The following is a 6,000-nucleotide window of genomic DNA, read 5'->3' on the forward strand; positions in this document are numbered from 1 at the left end:
TAAAGTTATTCATGCTTTAAACAACCGGGCCCAGGTAGATACGGAGTGCACTATATACAGGTTCACTACATTCAGCCCACATTTTTTTTAGTTTCAAATTGATTTTATTTCCCAGCAAATTAGAGAGATGCCAGGTTTGGGACCCTGGGTTCCGTCACATTCAATTTTCTCCGTTCATTCTCCAAACTCACCGCATCCATACGATAGAAGCACTGTTCGACGAATAGATGGTTTCTTTACTATGCATTTGACGGGAACGGGACATATTTCTGTTCGAGGAATGAGGGGTATTCGACGAATTGCAGTTCGAGCTAGCCGGGGTTTTATTACATAAATTATATAAGGGCACGTACGGTCGGGACCATGCGATCAGTTCGACGGAGTTAGAGGGGATTTTACTGTATTAACTTTACTACAATTGTAGTTGATCGGCGTCAAGGTTACGTTGTCCGCTAAACATGCCTATATCATCAGGCTTTAAAAAAAAACAACATTTTTTGCATAATATATTAGGCAAAAAACAACAACCAAGAACACCTAATACATACGTATATAAACAGATTTAATTTTTCGGACTACTATAATTGTTACGGTAAACCATTGGTTATGTCTCATCAATTTGATAGTTCAAATCTGCGTTTTTTTCAGTTTAAATAATATTTCTTAGTGATATATATTTCAAACACTGACTCTTTATTTAACAAACCCTACCACGGATAGTTCGAACACATCACGTGATGAACGTGAAGGAAGATTTTTGATTTAGAGATATTTTGATCAGTAAACAGATTTTGATTAAAAAGAATGTGTTGATGGTCATAATAATAGCAAAGACATATAAACATGAAGTTTAGAACAAATTAGTCCTTCATCAAATGTAAAATTTGGAATGTATGAATGCAGTTTCACGTGCTGATTCGATCCCTGTGCTGTTTTACAAGTTCGGAAGAGTTAACTCCCCTTGTTTTACAACGTTGGTACTAGATGTAAAGTTAAAAATATGAAGACAAAATTACTTGAAATAAATGAAGTAAAAATATTTAAATATTCATAAAATAAGAACAAAAGTATACTTTTTTCCAAAAAATATTGTATCTGTAATATTGTGGAAAAAGAAATCGCGTGCGTTTGTAGAAATATGTCGTCTGCTAGGCTAAAAATAAGAGGGAAGCCACTGGGAATCTTCGGATGTTTCAGGCCATATCCCGGATCTGACGGAGTTTTTATCAGCCGATGTAAATTGGAAAAAAATCGAGGAATGGTATTAAGAGAGAATACTGCGATTTCTCTGGATGATACTGTATAGAAATGAATTAACATTAAGTTGAAGCCCATGGAAATGAAACTAGATAGATCTACGGCACCGTCGACCATTGCTGAACTACATTGTACGGTTTCTAATTAAGGTAAATAGATAGAAAAAGAATGTTCAAGAAAACGTTTACAATATACTAATCTCAAATCGAATTTCTTGTTTTAAATACTTAAATTACTTAAATTTGTGTTTAATTTAACACCCTAAACTGAGAGTAAAATCACGTATTTCTTATTTACAAGTAGCCTACTGTACATACTTATCATTTAGCCTAGAAAATATCTTAATAATGTATAGTAAGCCCAGTATATATTGAAAAACATTATTACTACAAACAGGAAATATCGGCAGATGAATAATAAGTTGAACAACATCATGAACATGCACCAGCAGGTAATTTAAAATTGTTTCAAAAGAAACACAGCAGATGCTGGAGTCAGCCCCGGGCAAACCAAGAGAAAGACGGGATTAAAACCTATTTCAAGGTAAGGCTGTTAGGCCTATATTCGTATGTAAAAATGTTGAATTGTCGTTCCGTATAACATGTCTGTCGGTGCTTTACAGAACTGATAAAATGAATCAATAAAATTTTGCGACTTTGTTTTTCATCATTACATTACACAAATGACTTATCAGAATACACCTGAAATTCAAAAATCAATATAATATTAGATCTAATCTCAATTTTTTTTTGAGATTGGTACCAGGAAGTCTACCACACACACTTGGATGTACATGTAGGAGAAGTGTATGAGAAATCGCTCGGTGAAGTGCTAACCACACCACGGGATCAGTGGGGATATGTACAGTTGGTAGTAGACTAAAGGTTACACATTGTGCACACGGTGTGAACTACGAGTGGACACGGAGTGCACGAGGTTTAGACCACAGGTAGACACGGAGTGCACGAGGTTTAGACTACAGGTAGACACGGAGTGCACAAGATTTAGACTACAGGTAGACACGGAGTGCACTACGTGTGAACACGGTGTCCACTACAGGTGGACATCGTGTTCAGGTAAAATGTCCACTACATCCAGACCACAGACAGACTAGATGATGTGCCACAGAGATATGAGAAAATGTGTATTTATTCTGCAGTCTGGACTTTGACAGATAGAAATATTTATCGCGATCAGAAACATAATAATATTTATTGCGACATAAAAATTGCCGTTAATTACTGGAAATCATTTGTACTGTAATGTTTATTTGAATAGATACATATAAAGTAAAATGTATCAATATATATTATCATACAATTTAATTTATAAATAAGGACGTTTATTAGAAGTTATAAAAGCAAATTAACTGCGTTGCCAATTAACTGCGTACGGTAAACCACGTTCTGGTTATGTCTCATCAATGGATATTTCAAGTCCGCATTTTCCCAGTAAAAACTATTTTTCTTAGCTAGTGATATGTAGTTTAAAGATGAAATTCTTTTTCGAACGCATAAAGTGATGAACCTTGCGTGGAGTAAGATTTTCATTGTAAGCAAATCGTCGCCAAAGAGATATTTTGATCGGCAAAATATTTTGATTAAAAAGAATATATTGATGGGCATAATAAAAGCAAGGACATATAAACATAAACAAATTAAATTCTTCATAAAATGTTTAACTATATATGTATGGAATATAGTTTACTAAACGGCAAGGTGCGCGAAATAGTTTTAATCCTGTCAAATGTATATTATGTATGCATTTGCTACATGGAACCTGGCGCGTTGCAAAGCATTGGAAAAATGAGAAATCGTCCATAGACGTTAAAAATCGGCATTAGAAATTACATTTTATTGTGTCAACCGATTGAGGAACCTGTAAGCACTGGCTTAAGAAAGCAAACTGTCTACTGCTACATATGTATTCATAGCCACAATAAAAATGAAATACATTTGTATATAGGCCTATATATAGATCTTTATATCCATACTGTATTATGTTTCTGTCTTTATGGAATTAAAACATTATTAAGCACGTTTGGAAAAGCATGTTATCACCAAGTTATAGCTTTTTATCATATTGTATACAATTTTTAAACTCACAAATATCTTAAAAAAAACTACCGGTATGTGTAAAGTTAAATAGCATTACTATCGATTTTAAATAGCATATAAAGTACAAAAGAATATTATCAGAGATTTAAATAATTAATATATAAATCTCTGATATTATGTAGTCTCAGTCATAACTCTTTTTATAGTGGCTTTTGTAGTACAGTATTTAGTAGTCCGCTAAACCTGCCTATATTATTAGGCTTTTTTAATTTTTTTTTTGCCTAAAAAGCCTAATAATATAGGCAGGTTTAGCGGACTAAGTATTTAGCAACTTCGCTAACTAAGGGTACTTTCTAATCGTACTAAATACCCTTGGCTAGGGAAGTTGAGTACATGTATTTAGGTACGTTTATGTAACATGTGCGCTGTACATATATATATATATAATGTACGTATTGTACCACATGTTTTTTTGTAAAATTACAAGAGGTAAGACTCAAATAAAATATGTGTACATTGGACTACATTTTGTACAATAGGCCCTATAACGTGCTCCTTATTTCTCAGAAACGAAAGTGAAAGCTGGGATTTCCACTGAATATATGATTTTCCGAAAATGACAATGAGGACATATATATGTAAAAACGTACTTATAAAGAAATAATTCAGCCAATCTTTATCAAATCACAAGGTTAAAGATATACATTTTTTTCTAAATAAGGTATCAGGAAAAATCTGTGTATTTAGTTCGTACTGCACAGAGAGTCTACTTTCACTTTCGGTTCAACAAATAAATGCATATACGTATGATTCATGATTTTTTTCACGACTCTTATTTATGTTTATTTTTTAGTGTATGATATCTAGAAATAATTGTTAAGAATTTTATCACAGAATACTACAATTTTGTCTCTCAGTGTCTCGTAAAATTAGTCTTCGTTGCTAATATCTCGGTCACGTGATCACCACTTTGCCGCAGCCATAGCCGCAAGTTGGCAGGACATTGACAGCAGAGCGAAACATTAATATAATTGTCTAAGTATAACATGACGATGTAATTTCAAATTTTGACTGAGGTGAGTTGATAGATACTTTGTTGATATTCTAGAGCCGTTTCAATGACAATAATTCTCTAATATAATGACTCTAGCTTATTGTAACACTCGACTAGCACAGTAGAAGATCATGATCAAAAGTCAGTCGGACATTTTGTCGACGGTTGAAATACCGAAAGTAGAATTCATATTAACCAATCCCAGCCAAACTAACATGGATATTTTATTTTAAATTTTTTGTTTTATTTTGTTATAACATAATTTTGTGATGTTTTGTTTCATGTAGTATGGTTTTTAAACAGATTAATTCTCTCTTGAAATGGACCATTGAAAAAAGTAGCATGTATATTGTAGGTCTACACTATGTAACTGCTGTAACTGCCAGTCAGGCGACCAATTCACGCCATTGCATGTGTACTCGTATAATCACACACAAATTTTCAGACAATTCAGGTGACTTGACATCAACTTTTTTAAGGACTTGCCCTGTCGGGACAGTGACCACAAAAACTTAACCTGCCCGACTCACACTACACATGATGTGTCAGTACAAGTACAAGACGTATAAGAAAAATAATCAAACATGGGCGTTTTGTCTGGGCAGGGTTAGCATTGAAGGTCTATACCCTCGGGAAAGAGTCTTTAAATATTTTCTGGACCATCGTACATCTACCGAATTTCAAAAAAAAAATCCATACGTCTGACGGTGGACTTCTATCTTTGACTCTTGACCCCAATATTCTGACATTTTACCATGTTACATCCGACTACCAAAACGTTTGAAGATCCATGGAATGATTCAACTTTTAATAGTAATTAGTATTTACGACACACCAAAATTTGAATTGATACATAATCTCTTTGCATACACTGCGGGGGGATATAAACAAAAGCTACAATGAAAACAAAAAACAAATGTCTGCAGTGATCAGCTTTTATTTGAATACATTCTGCAGGCTTGGTAATTTAAAACCATTAAACACAGAATGCCACTCAACTCACCTGTTCTGGGCTCATTTTTAGGCTTAGCCGCTTTTGTTCTGATCGAAGTCAGGACGTCAAATGCATTGGTGGCACTGGTACTTGTAGTTGTACTGACATTTAGCGATTCATCATGGAATTAAGTAACTTCGAATGTCACGTATTTAAGGGATTTGTCAAAGTTTAAAGCAACGGAAATGGGTTCCTCGATGTGTGGATGAAATGTCTCAGCTGATGTTTTCGATGACAAACACGTGTCTACGGTATCACTTTTCCCCGGTGGGGATGGACTTCGAGATGGATTCAAGTTGAAAATCTCATCCAACACGTCACCCCATGTGTCATCCTCGTAGAATTCTAGGATCCTATTGCGTAGGATTGAACTTGTTGTATCAGAAGTTTTTATTATGATCGATAAATTTCACCGTACAACACAGTCAGTATTACCAGATTTTCATCTGAACTTTTAGATTTTTTCTTTGCGGTCTCTGACATCTTGCCGCGCCGTGTGTGGATTCAAATCATTTAGGTGCTTCGAATACTCAATGAAACTGTCCGTATAATGAAAGCGTATCAAAGACCCAGTATTGGAAAATTACCGCGATTGTCAAAATTGATCACGAGGCGAAACAAAAATTTATACCATGATT

The sequence above is a fragment of the Argopecten irradians genome, unplaced genomic scaffold (assembly GCF_041381155.1).
Source record: "Argopecten irradians isolate NY unplaced genomic scaffold, Ai_NY scaffold_0794, whole genome shotgun sequence".
Taxonomy (NCBI): domain Eukaryota; kingdom Metazoa; phylum Mollusca; class Bivalvia; order Pectinida; family Pectinidae; genus Argopecten; species Argopecten irradians.